The sequence below is a fragment of the Rhinopithecus bieti genome, unplaced genomic scaffold (genome assembly GCF_001698545.2).
Source record: "Rhinopithecus bieti isolate Rb0 unplaced genomic scaffold, ASM169854v2 scaffold_13247, whole genome shotgun sequence".
In the NCBI taxonomy this organism is placed as follows: domain Eukaryota; kingdom Metazoa; phylum Chordata; class Mammalia; order Primates; family Cercopithecidae; genus Rhinopithecus; species Rhinopithecus bieti.
The window spans coordinates 38,130-53,306 of NW_016807505.1; the positions used below are offsets into that span (position 1 = coordinate 38,130).

At 41.2% G+C, this 15,177-nt stretch overlaps 1 long non-coding RNA gene across 1 annotated transcript in view; it reads left to right on the plus strand.

Annotated features, from left to right (window-relative positions):
• Nucleotides 1-14,773, plus strand: part of LOC108535948 (uncharacterized) — a 44,159-nt gene extending 29,386 nt beyond the window's left edge. The window contains exon 3 of the long non-coding RNA XR_001887365.1: nt 14,586-14,773. This is a non-coding gene — a long non-coding RNA (uncharacterized LOC108535948). The remainder of the gene's footprint in view (nt 1-14,585) is intronic.
• Nucleotides 14,774-15,177: the final 404 nt, after the last annotated feature.

Genomic DNA, 15,177 nt, shown 5'->3' on the forward strand with positions numbered 1-15,177 from the left:
AAAAAAAAAAAAAAAAAAAAAAAAAAAGAATGCTGAGTGGGACAAAAACGTGAGGTCCAGGTGTGTTGGTCAAGTGAGACACCTAAGAGACAACACAACAAAAGGCATGAAATATCCCTCAGTGTATGACTAACAGATCCTGGAGATAAGAGGGCAGCATTCTTTGCAGGGCTAATGGGAAGCGGAGAACTCTCTGAAACAAACACTCCCAAGCAGCAGGGATCAGGGGGAGCAAAGAGAGAGAATGCATGATGGACCAGCAGGCTGAAGCATTTACTGGTGTATAATGTGTGTTTTTCAGAGATACAGAACCAATAGATGATAGTTATAGATAGAAGATAGATAGATAGATAGATAGATAGATAGATAGATAGATAGATGAGAGGCAATTTATTAGGCATGGGCTCATGTGATTATAGAGACTGAGAAGTCCCAAGGCAGGCCATCCATAAGCTTAGGACCCTGAGATGGTGGTGGTGTGGCCCAGTCCAACATCATATCTTCAGAACCATGGAAGCCCTGGGGTAATTCTCAAATTTAAGGCCAAAAGCCTACAAATCTGAGTAAGCCGTGAGTTTCAAGGGCAGACATCTTTGATTTCTGTTGTCCAAGGGCAGGAAAAGAAATATCCTTCCTCCAGGAGAGACAGACAGGAAAAAAATTATGCCTTTTTGGTTGTATTTAGCCTCAAGGAGATTGGATGGTGCTTGTTTTTCTTGGGGGTGGATCTTTACCCCTCAGTCAAATGACACACACACCAAACTCCTCACTCATAGACTCAGAAGTAATGCTTTACCAGTCTTCTAAGTATTCATTAATACAGTTGATGTGATACATAAAATTAACCATCCCAAGCCCATCATTTTTCAACTTGGCACCTGATATTGTTTGGCTGTGTTCCCACCCAAGTCATCTTGAATTGTAGTTCCCATAATTCCCACATGCTGCAGGAGGGCCCCAGTGGGAGGTAATTGAATAATGGGGCCGATTACCTCCATGCTTCTGTTCTCATGATAGTAAGTGATTTCTCACAAGATCTGATGGTTTTATAAGGGGCTTTCGTCCCATTTTCTCGGCACTTGCCTTCCTGCCACTATGTGAAGAAGGACATGTTTGCTTTCTCTTCCACCATGATTGTAAGTTTCCTGAGGCCTCCCCAGTCATGCTGAACAGTAAGTCAATTAAACTGCTTTCTGTTATAAATTACCCAGTCTCAAGTAAGTCTTTATTAGCAGTATGAGAATGACTAATACAGTAAATTAGTACCAGTAGTGGGGTACTGCTATAAAGATACCCCAAAATATGGAAGCGACTTTGGAACTGGGTAACAGGCAGAGGCTGAAACAGTTTGGAGGGCTTAGAAGAAGACAGGAAAATGTGGGAAAGTTTGGAACTTTCTGGAGACTTGTTGAATGCCTTTGACCAAAATGATGATAGTGGTACAAACAATGAAGTCCAGGCTGAGGGGGTCTCAGATGGAGATGAGGAACTTGTTGGGTACTGAAGTAAAGGTCACTCTTGCTATGCAAACAGACTGGTGGCATTTTGCTCCTGCCCTAGAGATCTGTGGAACTTTGAACTTGAGAGAGATGATTTAGGGTGTCTGGCAGAAGAAATTTATAAGCAGCAAAGCATTCAAGAGAAAGCACAACATAAAAGTTTGGGAAGTTTGCAGCCTGACAATGTGAAATAAAAGAAAACCTGATTTTCTGGGGAGAAATTCAAGCCAGCTGCAGAAATTTGCATCAGTAATGAGGAGCCTAATATTAATCACCAGGACAATTGGGAAGTGTCTCCAGGGTATGTTAGAGAACTTTATGGCAGCCCCACCTATCACAGGCTGGAGACCTAAAGGGAAAAATGTTTTGTGGACTAGGCCCAGGCCCCCCTGCCCTGTGCAGCCTCAGGACATGGTGGCCTGCATCCCATCTGCTTTGGCTCCAGCTGCTCCAGCTAAAAGGGGCCAAGGTACAGCTCAGGCCATTGGTTCAGAGGGTGCAAGCCCCAGGCCTTGGTGATTTACACATAGTGTTGGGCCTGCAGGCACACAGAAGTCAAGAATTGAGGTCTGGGAACCTTTGCCTAGATTTCAGAGGATGTATGGAAATGCCTGGGTGTCCAGGTAGATGTTTGCTGCAGGGACAGAGCCCTCATGGGGAACCTCTGCTAAAGCACTGAGGAAGGGAAATGTGGGGTTGGAGCCCCCACACAGAGTACCCACTGCTTTTGATTTTACAGGCTCATAGGTAGAAGGGACTTGCCTTGTCTCAGATGAGACTTTGGACTTGGACTTTTGGGTTAATCCTGGAATGAGCTAAGACTTTTAGGGACTGTTCAAAAGGCATGATTGGTTTTGAAATATGAGGACATGAAATTTGGGAGGAGTCAAGGCTGGAAAGATAAGGTTTGGCTTTGTCCCCACCCAAATGTCATCTTGAATTATAGTTCCCATAATCCCCACATGTCATGGGAGAGACCTGGTGGGAGCTAATTGAATCATGATGGCACTTAACCCCATGCTGGTCTTCTTGGGATGATGGGGAACACAGTAAGACCAGTGAGCTTCGTGACCATAAGCCCACTGCTACAATACGTTGGTTGTGATTGGAGTTCCTTGATCAGAGCCAATGTTTTGTGGAATACCATGATGATAAAGCATGCTATTAGTCCATAAATTACCGTTTTGGCAGAAAGCTTATGTTCAAGGAAGTAAAATCCACATCTAGAGTAAATATCTATTCCAGGAAGGGCAAAACACTGCTCCTTTCTTGACGAAAGATACCCAACATAATCATGCAAAAACTGGTAGTTTGCTGATCACCCTGGGGAACATTGTCATATCAGAGACTCAGTATTGGTCCCTGCAGCTGGCAGATGGGCCACTCGGACCCACAGCCAGGTTTGCTTTGGTGAGTGAAAGTCCTGTTGGTGTGAGCATGCATGATCTTCATCCCTGACACCATGGTCACTTTGTTCATCAGCCTATGGTGCAATGACAGGTGTGGCTGGATAGAGGATAATGAGTATCTCGGAATGCATTATCCCATCCACTTGATTATTGCAGATGTCCTCTGCTGAGATAACACATTGGTGAACATTCACATGGAAACAACTGTCTTTACTTTTTTTGCCTCTTCACTAGTGACAAATCCATTATACTTTTTTTGTGGATAGACCATGTTACAGACTTGTATAATAGGTCTCTTCAAGGGAGAATACAAGAAAGATGAACAGTATATAATGTTGGTAGTGTACCTGCATCCTTCTTTGAGGGGACCTGGCTGTTCTTTCTTACAGGGAGTTCTGGGACTGTAAACTGGCTCAAGTGTGAGAATTGAGTGTGGGGCTATGATTCTGTGCTTCTTCATAATTCCAGTTAGACTTTTGTTTACTTGAGCTGAATTTTTTCTGCTTCTTCAGACCAAGTAAGCCTTTAGAAAGCTTTCTGTTTACTTTTTGAGAACACCATGGCTAACTAGCAAACATTACAGATATATAGGAGTCAGAACAATCTGATTGTTGCTTTACCTCTGCTGCTCATTTACATAATAATACCCCCTAGCCTTTGAAGGTTGATTGCTGCCACTTGGCCCCAAGGCCCCTTGAGATCCAACATTTCCATTGCACTTAAATATTTTAAGTGATGGTCTGTGGTTTCCATGATAAGATCTGGCCTACAGGGAAGAGAGATCACAGAGTTGTTAAGACACACTGGGGCTTCCCACACTAATCTGTTTCTCAAAGTATCATTAAAAAGTATGTCTTCTGGACCTTCTCTGTGTGGGTCAGTGACAAATCCACTCTAGCATTTCACTCTCCCCAAGTTTCTAAGTTCCTTCCTCAAATTTAAACAAAGAGAGATAGGGCATCTCCGACTTGTTCATGGTAAACAGTCTTAGAACTAGAATTCAGCAAACATTGCAGCAAACTACTAACATCATTCCTAAATCCCCAAGCTGTGACATTTGAAGCAGAATATTTGCTTAGTGGGCTCATATCAATAAACTTGTCCTCATGCAACTTTATGTTCCCTCTACCACTCTCCTGACTGTTAGAAGCAGATTTTTCAGTGCTGCGAAATAAAACAGCACCTGCATATGAATTTTCTCAGCAAGGCAAATTTACTCCTGCAGGAGGGTGCCCCTCATAGGTCTGGTCACTGTGAGAGCACACACGAACAAAAGAAAGCAGAGGTTTTTATTATCTCTAACACAGCTCGTCCCTGTGTACTGTGTCCTGCCTCCATTGGCTGGAGTTGGACCACACAATTTAAGCTAAACCCGGCTGACTAACTTGAAAAGTGCAGGAATGCAGTTGTATACCAGTGGGAAGGTGGGAAGATCTGTTTTGGTGAGAGTAACTGTTGCGATGGGAGGAGTAATTCACAGAGTGGGTAGCAGATGTGGAATGCGGGCTCTATAGATAAAGACTGGCAGGAAAGTTGTTTACCAGAGCAGGGGGAACACAGAGAGTAAGGAAGTCTGGCCTTGAAAGGGAACGAAGGACAAGGAAATGTAAGCAAGCTAAACCTTTGAGGAAGAATTTCTTACTGTATTCAAAACTGACCCTAAATATCCATTTCCACATACGTTCCCAGATTCTGCTCATATAAATTAGAAAGTTCAAGTAGTTTGTTTGAGTGTGGTGCACCTTCTCATGGGTCATGCTTCATATGGGATTACCTTTATGGCCTGCTAGGGCTTGAGTCTAGTTATAGGTCTGGAAGCAAAAAATGTGGCTGGAGTAAGGCCTGAAGAGAAGCAGCACTGTATTCCTTGGCAACAGCTTCAGGGAAGCTCATTACCTTTTCCTCATGCAATGCAGAGTTAATTTCCCCAGACAGAGGTGGAAGGGCCTATACATACACTGTTGGGGGGAAGGCCACTGCCATGGGGATGTGTGCGGGAGGCCACAAACAAGACTCATCAGAATTTCAGAGCTCAATGTCTCCAGCCTCATCAGTGTTTTCAGAGGTTTCCATTCCAGTTTAAAGGTCCCATTCTTTCCCAACTAATGCCCTCAATTTATAGTAGGTCCCTTGCTAGACCAAGGGTTCAACAATGTAGCCAATTGTTTGAGTTGGGCTTGTCTTTGAATTTTAGCAGTTTGGGCCCTGTGGCTAAAGGTGAGATTATTCTTGTAACAGAGTAGCTTAGCTTCAAACTGCATTTTAAAACTTTTTTTTCTTTCCTCCTTTCTCTCCAGTCCCAAAATGTAGCTTTGAGACAAACTACAGATGTGTTTCACAGCCTCAGAATGTTTTTGTTCCTCCTTTCTTCCCAGTTTCATTATGTGGCTTCGAGAAAAACTTTACAAATATGCCTTCTTTCGTCTTGATGTACAGTCTCGGAATGTGCTGTGAGCCTCCGCTCCCTTTCCCTTTCTTGGCTTATGCTCCCAAGCATTATACACCTTTATTCACCTAGATGCTTGTTAAACACATATCATGCTCTCTCATTTGATATTTGTTTTAGGAGCTTCTGAGGCTGCATCCTGATTCAGAGCAGACATCTCTGGAATTCCCTTTCTGACAAAAGATTACTTCAAGGCCAGAACCCACTCCTGGCTAAAGATTAACTGTAAGAGTGACTGCCATTGATTTGTAACCTGGCTGGGCCCACAATGGCACTGGCCCCTTTGCTAGATGGAACCATAATTCAAGACAAGCCACTGGAGCAGGTCACATCACCTGACACCTCTTAGTTCCTTGTTTCTCATGCATTCCAAACCCCTCTCTCCAAAAATTCCAGATTCCCTCCACAAATTGAAGAGTGGAACATTTTGGAAAGAATTCCACCCACTCTTCCCCTTGCTAGGACATATAATAAAGCTCACTCTCTTTCTGTGACACCTTACTCTTGTTATTTTGGCTTTTATCTCTAAGTGGTGAGCAGCTGGACCCTTTTGCTGGTTACAGTTTCACTTAGAGCACGCTCAGAACCTCTAAGTCTACTTACGTGGAGATGGATCTCAAAATTTATTTTTTCTTCGTCACTTTGCCTAGCAACATTAGAAACAACCAACTAACATAATTGTATTCCTTGGTTTTCCAAGTCTGATATGATCTCACATAAGTGTGGCATTATCAAAGGTCCTAATTAACAGAGCTGATGATAATGGAGGAACACTCATGGACAAGATGAGTTAAAAGGTGATTCAGAAGAGTTTGACCTGACTGGCAGAAATTTTGGAATACTTTTGTTATTGTATTTTGCTTTTATATTCCATCACGTATGATCATAGGAGTGTTTTAAGACAAATAGCCACATTTACAAAAGTTCAAAAGTTATTTTCAGTAATTATGAAATAATTATGCTGGCAGATGAAGCTGTCAGAGGGGGCCATAGCCAGGTTGGCCTTGGTGAAAGTTCTTGTTGGTGTGAGCATGCGTAATCTTCATCTCTGGCACTGTGATCACTGTATTCATTAGCAAATTGTGCAATGATAAGTGATAAGTGATAAGACATTTATGCTATAGTTTTTCACTGGTTTTATGCTTGTGACATGAAATAATGACGTATTTATAAGTGATTCACATGATACTTCCTGCAAGTACTTGGAAAAAGCAGTCACTGTTAGCAAATGCTGATATAATGTGTACTATTGAACAATGATTAGACTACACATTTTATGTATTATTAGTTCACTCAATCCTCACATCCTCTCAAGAGGCAGACAGACACTATTAACTCCCTCAAGTTCTAGTTCTGAATCTGAACCAAAGTTCTATAGGAAGAGGAACAAATAGAAGAGATTCTGAAGAATGAGAAGTGAGGCAAGCAAACAGGAAAAAGGAAAGAGAAGAGAAAAAGTGTGTCAGTGGCACAGGCTAGGGTGTGAGAAGAGGGCAGTGGTATTAGCGGACTGCTGGGTTCAGTGACATGTGAGGACTGCAGGAGCGGGAAGGGCAGATCATGGAGGGACTAAGCCAGTGAGAGAGGGCAGCTCAGGCAGTGGTGCAGCAGCAACTCAGAGAGGAATACATTCTGTATGGAGGAACTTTAAATGTCTAGATCTAGTTTTGTTTTTTTGAGACGGAGTCTCGCTCTGTCACCCAGACTGGAGTGCAGTGGCCTGATCTCAGCTCACTGCAAGCTCTACCTCCCAGGTTTATGCCATTCTCCTGCCTCAGCCTCCTGAGTAGCTGGGTCTACAGGCACCCGCCACCTCACCCAGCTAGTTTTTTGTATTTTTTAGTAGAGACGGGGTTTCACTGTGTTAGCCAGGATGGTCTCGATCTCCTGACCCTGTGATCCACCCGTCTTGGCCTCCCAAAGTGCTGGGATTACAGGCGTGAGCCACCGCGCCCGGCCTAGATCTAGTTTCTTGAAATGTTACCTTAACCCGTATGGTGTGCCCATCAGGAAGACAGAACAATTGAGGATGGTCGCTGCCCTCTGGGGATAGACATGAGCACTCTCAGGAGGGTTTGAGTGTGGGGAGGACAAGGGTGAAGACAGGCAGAGAGGACCCTAGGCAGGCTGACTGACAGTGTCATGGACTTGGATGTTCCTGTTCACTTCTCTTTCTCCATTACTCCAATTCCCCACTTCACCCCAAGTGCAAGTTCCTGTCCTGTGTAGAACACCATTGACATAAATGACTCCATCTTAGAAAAATACTCCACCGGGCAGCTTTGCATTTCTCTTTGAAGAAAATCCCAGAGACAGCCCACAACCCGTCTGCCGTTGCAGCTGCAGTGGTACTGCCCTAACTGCCCTCAGGCAGAGAAAGGAACAAATGGCCTAGGCACTGCACTGGCACCTCCAGCACACTGCAGCCACCATGTGGAGAGGGGCGCAGTTTCTCTTCATGTGAGTTCTCACCCCCTACTCTTCAACAGGCAAGGCCCTGGCTCAGGACCACAGAACAGGACCACCCATTATTGAGCATACCTACCAGTAGTGCCTCTGTGTTTCCGTGGGGAAGGACTCCCAGTGGCAACTGACAGCCCCCCTGCCACTACCACAGCAATAGCACTGCCCTTACTTTCCTCAGTCTGGGGAAGAAACAAAGAGCCTGAGGGCTTCACCTGAGCTTCCAGCACACCACTGATGAACAGTAAGAAATCATCTGAAGGTACAGGAGGTCAGGAGATTGAGACCATCCGGGCTAACATGGTGAAACCCCATCTCTACTCAGAAATACAAAAAGTTAGCCAGGCGTGGTGGCGGGCACCTGTAGTCCCAGCTACTCAGGAGGCTGAGGCAGAATGGCGTGAACCCGGTGGGGCGGAGCTTGCAGTGAGCCGAGATCATGCCACTATACTCCAGCCTGGGCGACAGAATGAGAATCTGTGTCAAATAAATAAATAAATAATAAAAAAATTAAATTAAAAAATGACTATATGCAACACACACTTAAGAAGTGGAGGATCATGCTCCCCTTCTTTTGAGCAGGGTGTCTACAAAAGTTATTTAGAGCCCTCACCATGAGCGTGTGTCTTGTCTCCTTTGCTTATTAAATATTTATTCAGTCATTTATTTATACTAATATGAAAACCTAGATATTTATTTGTTACTCTACCTATGCTAATGCATTTTTTTAATTCTCATTGTTCCGGTAATGGCCATTGGAATGTCTTTCGGTTAGATTCTCTCATTTTGAAATACCCTCACGATCAGGGTTTGATTTACTGTCGGTTAGTCGGGTGTTCGTATTGTGGCTGACATTTCTTTAGTTCTGGCACTACTAGATGCTCCAGGCTCGTTGTGTTTATTCCCTACCCAAGCCTACTATTCCTTTATTCCCTACCCAAGCCTAGTTTCTTTTAGTGGAAAATGAAATCACAAACTAAGATCTGGACGCCGGGTGTAGTCATTGCTCCTGACATTCCTCTCTTTCTTGCAGTTTTATCAATTTCTGCCTCCTGTAGTTTACACTCTGTTATTAGGTGCATATCTGTAAATTTTGTTATCTCTTGTTGGGTGTCTATTGATTTAAGGTCCTGTCAGCTGACAAAGCAAATAAATATTTCTTGTTTATTCATAAATATACACATATGCATAAATATTTCAACGTATATCTGTACATATCTATATGAAATTAAACATGAATTTATATTGCTTCCAGCACCACATGATCTAATTCATTACCCTATGACTCAATCTACCTATCCATTTACTTGTATGTAGCCTCAAACTCTAACAGTGACCAAGATGATTCTGTTAACTTAATTATACCGTATTTTTGTTCCCAAAGAACCTTAGTTGTGTTTTTGGTGAATGGTATTAGAAACAAAGTTTGGGGCAGTGGGTATACTCATTACTGCTAGGGATGAATTGATTCTATGATTTGTCATCTGAGAGAGCAAAGAAATGTATATGTGTCTGTAGTAACTCACACACACATACATGTTTGTGTGTGTGTGTATATGTATATATGTGTGTGTGTGTGTGTATATATATATGATATTATTTCTAATACCATTCACCAAAAATACCACTAAGATTCCAAAAAGATGGTATAATTAAGTTAACAGAACCAACTTGGCCACTGTTAAGAGTTTTAGGCTACACACAAGTAAATGAAGAGATAGGTTGATTTATAGGGTACTGAATATATACATATATTTCTACATTTGTCCATATATATCTGGCTAGAATTAAGCATGAATTTCTAAAAATGTCTTCAGCACTACGTGAATATAATCTAGTAAACATTGATCTTTCTACCATTTCCCACTACTTGTTATGTAACCTCTCTCTCTAACAGTGAGACAGTTGGCCAACTTTATGTAATCAATGAGTCCCAAAACACATGCCATGTGGTTTCAAAACTGGTAATTTATACCCTCATGGGAAAGAATATTACCAACCAGACTGCTTATATACAAATCCTTTGACCTTTAGACTTAGGAGACCTTATATTTTAAATTTCTTGGATTAGTCCCTTTTCCCCCCATGCTCTTTAAAAGCCATCTTTATAAATTTGTTACACAATTATATTATTTTTTTCTTCATTGTTCCACGGGATCCTCCAACTTATGAAATAATGCTTATTGTTTCTATAAAGTTTCACTCTTTCTGATGTAAATGTTTTCAGGATATGAAAAATAGTATCATTACCACACCATTATAGCATCATAGAAAATAATTTTACTACACAAAAATAAAATGTGTATTTCACCTCTTTGACCTTCCCCCTTTGATACCCTACTAGCCACTATTTTATAAATATCTCTATAATTTCACCTTTTCAATAATATCATATTAATGGAATTATACAGTATATACTCTTTTCTAACTGGCTTCTAATTCTTAAGAATATGCTTAAGATTCCAGAGGTATTTATCTCTTGATGGTTTAGATTTGTATTTGACTAAGGACTAAAGGTGTTGAAAATATTTTTATGTTTTTATTACACATTTGTATAGTTTCTCTGGAGAAATATTTATTTACTCAACTTTTAATCAGGGTATTTCCCTTTTTATTTTTAAACTGTAAGTGTTCTGTGTCTTCCAATAATCGTCCCCTCTCACTCATATGATTTGCACACATTGCTCCCATTCTTTGGGTTGTCTGGATTGTGTACTTTGAATCACAAAAGTTTTAATTCTAATAAAGTGAAGTTTACCCATTTTTTCTTCTCTCACTTTTATATTTGTATTAGGCCATTCTTGCACTGCTATAAAGAAATAACTGAGACTGGGAAATTTATGGAAATAAGGAGGGTTTAATTGGCTCAGGGAACTGCAAGCTATACAGTAAACATGGTGCTGACATCTGCTCATCTCCTGGGGGAGGCCTCAGGAAGCTTCCCGTCACAGTGGAAGGTGAAGAGGGAACAGGCTTGTCACATGGTGAAAGTACGAGCTAGAGAGAGAGCCAGGAGCCATACTATTTTCAACAGCCAGATTGCTCAAGAAATCACTCACCATATTGAGGACAGCACCAAGAGGATGATGCTAAAACTCTACCTTTTCTTTTTTTTTTTTTTCGAGGCCGAGTCCCACTCTGTCGCCCAGGCTGGAGTGCAGTGGCGCGATCTCAGCTCACTGCAGCCTCCGCCTCCTGGGTTCAAGCAATTCTCCTGCCTCAGCCTCCCGATTAGCTGGGACTACAGGCACCTGCCACCACACCGGCTATTTTTTGTATTTTTATTAGAGACAGGGTTTCGCCATGATGGTCAGGATGGTCTTGATCTCCTGACCTCATGATCCGCTGCCTCCCAAAGTGCTGGGATTACAGGCGTGAGGCACTGTGCCCAGCCCACTCATGTTTTCTTTTTTAATTTGCTCCTTTCCCAATAGCTATAGACATTGGCTGGAGTCTATGATTCCTTCCACAATACTTTCATAATTGTGTACATGATATTTCTTTGTACTCATCACCCATAGTGTAGACATGCTTTCTCTTCTTAATCTTTGTTGTTGTTGTTGTTGTTGTTGTTGTTGTTGTTGTTGAGGCAGAGTTTCGCTCTTGTTGCCCAGGTAGGAGTGCAGTGGTGCAATCCAGGCTCACTGCAGCCTCCGCCTCCTGGGTTCAAGCAATTCTCCTGCCTCAGCCTCCTGAGTAGCTGGGATTACAGGCATGCGCCATCACACCCAGCTAATTTTTTTATTTTTAGTTTCACCATGTTAGCCAGGATGGTCTCGATCTCCTGACCTCGTGATCCACCTGCCTCAGCCTCCCAAAGTGCTGGGATTACAGGCGTGAGACACCGTGCCCAGCCTCTTCTCACTCTTTAATGAGTGATTACTAAAATTGTTTTCAGGTTCTCAATGATGTAAAATAATGCTGCCTTAAAAATGTGTACCTACATGTGCTGTAGTCAGCCTACATTTTTATAATATTGGCTTGTAAAAGGAAATTGCAACATTTTATTTATTTTCTTTTTTCATCTCGCATAATATTTTAAAATATTTTCATGTTCCTGCCTTTTAGATTTTCATTTTGTTGACTTAGCCTATAATTTATCCTTCTCCCTATTATTTAACTGATCACGGATGTCAATTGTTTTAGGCTGAAATTTTAACACTCCTCTGACTTGGTTTATATGTGACTAGATGGCTAAGTGTCCTGGCTAGTGAAGATATTACTGCTCAAACTAGGTTGAACAAGGGTTGTCTCATCTTAAACCACCGACAGACACAAAATTAAGAAGAGATCAGAAAAAAATCAGAACTCCAACAAACGGACTATGATTTCATTAGGGTTTACAATGTGGGGTGTCCTAATGACAGCAGGATTAACTTCAGAGGAACACATTCTCCAGTGAAGGAAGCATTCCCTGGGTGGTTCTCTGAGATTCAATAGAATATGGTTCATGTGCAATTAATGCAATTTTCTCATTCTGGAAAATGGGGATATCTAGAAAGATATTCAAGATTTGTGAAACATGAGCAACCAAAAGAGCAGGACATTGATACTTCACAATAATACTTTTACTGCACATTAATCGATGGGCATTTGTTTTTCCAAGCATGTCGGCAATCTGTCTGTGGGCTTCAATACTGTGCACAGGACATTTTAAGGGCAAATATTGAACACCAGAAAATTGTGTTAGAGCCTGGCACCATTTAATTTAATTTCACTGCATATAAAGAGCAGGCCTACACTCTGCAAAATCTATAGACTGTAACATTTATGTAGTGAGGAGCAAAGACAAGCTTGTTCCCAAATTTAAAAGAAACTGAAGGTTTTCTAGACAACAAATAGAGGAGATAGGCCTTACCAGTTTCCCCTTGTTAGGAATAATTGTGTTCTACTCTTACAGAAGCTCTACTTGCATTATTTCACAATGTAGTGAGTTTATATGCCATACTTAAGACAACATAGCAAAGACGGGTTCATGTAGCATGGGGTGGTTCAGTCTACTTATACACCTCATTCATCTAATTTATGCCATACTTAAGACAACATAGCAAAGACGGGTTCATGTAGCATGGGGTGGTTCAGTCTACTTATACACCTCATTCATCTAATTTATGCCATACTTAAGACAACATAGCAAAGACGGGTTCATGTAGCATGGGGTGGTTCAGTCTACTTACACACCTCATTCATCTAATTTATGCCATACTTAAGACAACATAGCAAAGACGGGTTCATGTAGCATGGGGTGGTTCAGTCTACTTATACACCTCATTCATCTAATTTATGCCATACTTAAGACAACATAGCAAAGACGGGTTCATGTAGCATGGGGTGGTTCAGTCTACTTACACACCTCATTCATCTAATTTATGCCATACTTAAGACAACATAGCAAAGACGGGTTCATGTAGCATGGGGTGGTTCAGTCTACTTATACACCTCATTCATCTAATTTATGCCATACTTAAGACAACATAGCAAAGACGGGTTCATGTAGCATGGGGTGGTTCAGTCTACTTACACACCTCATTCATCTAATTTATGCCATACTTAAGACAACATAGCAAAGACGGGTTCATGTAGCATGGGGTGGTTCAGTCTACTTATACACCTCATTCATCTAATTTATGCCATACTTAAGACAACATAGCAAAGACGGGTTCATGTAGCATGGGGTGGTTCAGTCTACTTATACACCTCATTCATCTAATTTATGCCATACTTAAGACAACATAGCAAAGACGGGTTCATGTAGCATGGGGTGGTTCAGTCTACTTACACACCTCATTCATCTAATTTCTAAGGAACCTTCACTTATCCTTGGGCTGGTTGCAAGATTGCTGTATCATATAACGGCCTCTGTCTTCTTGCAGTCTGGTATGAAATGAAAGTGTTGAAAGCCAAGTACATTCAAATGGCTTCCTTCTGTGTCTTTACTTTTTCCTTCTAGTCTACTCCCATATTTCTATGATCCATGTCTCAGTAATGACGGCAGATGGGAGCTGGCAAAAATGCTTTTCCCATTTGTTGACTGGATATGGAGAATGGCTTGATGACATCAGAAATATTCTCCAGACTCCAGAGGCAATAGAAGAGCTCATGTCATTGTTTGACAGTTCTCAGGTGTCTCTATTTTTTTGTTTTGTTTTGTTTTGTTTTCACATGTGGTGAGGGGTATCTAATCCCTACCAGTTCCTCCACAACGTCTTGATTCATTCTGCCTGCAACTATTCAATCATTTCTCTACACCTGGGTGTATACTTCTAGTTAACAATATTATGGTGAATAAGGAGTATTGTGGGTAAAACAGAGAAAGACAGATAAGGGAACTTTCATCTGTTATACTAAAGAGAAGGTCGGAATTGACCAATGTACAATGTCTGTAGGAGGCTCATTGTGGGGACATACAGTGTATGTCAATGAGTTCAGCACTTAAGAAGAATCTAAAATATTTAAGGTGATGAATATCTTAATTACACTGATTTGATTATGCAAATATATCAAATATTCACATGTACTCCATAAATATGTACCTTTAATATGGCAAGGGTATGGAATCCTTTGCATATCCTTTATGTACCTCTAATATGGAAAGGATAATATGCCTGTCAGTTATACTATTATGCATGTAATAGACTTATTTTGCACTTGTTGGAAAAACCCTTTTAGAATTATAAAGGAACAAGTTCATTCACACACAAAGCAATATTGTAGTTAAATCATAAATGACTTCACAGTATCCTGAAATTCTGATTCTTACTGTTTTAGGTCAGATTTTTCACAGAGCCATAGATGTCATCCTCTGTGGCATGAAGAATGATGGCAGTAAAACATTTCTCAATAAAGGAGGCTATACCATTGTCTGTCATTTTGGCTTGTGCTGTTGACACTCATTCTGCAAGTTTTGATGTAGGTGATCTTGCCAGAAGATGAAAGCAGATTTCAGGTGAAGTTCATCCACGTGCAGACATTGAAAGCTGTCAAGGCTCCTACCAGGCTAACAGCAATTGTAAAACTTGAAAACAAAACATGGTAAAATAGGTAAAATACAATAAATAATAAAGATTTGAAAATATTTATTCAGGGAGACAAATTGATAGAGCTGAAACTTGGAACACAAAAATACTTTATTTTGTCAAAGAGGGTAATGCTGTCTAGAGATAGTACAAGTGCAGATGTAGAAGTGGCCTGGCCCATGAGAGGGCTAAGAGGCGGGAGAAGAGGCTGAGGGGAAGACAGGATTCACATCTTACCCTGACAACAGAAAGGAAGAAAAGAATCATGTTCACCTTCAAGTTAAAACCCTCTTCAGATTGAAAGAAATAGAGAGTTTATTGGGAAGTAGGCAAGTATATAGTTG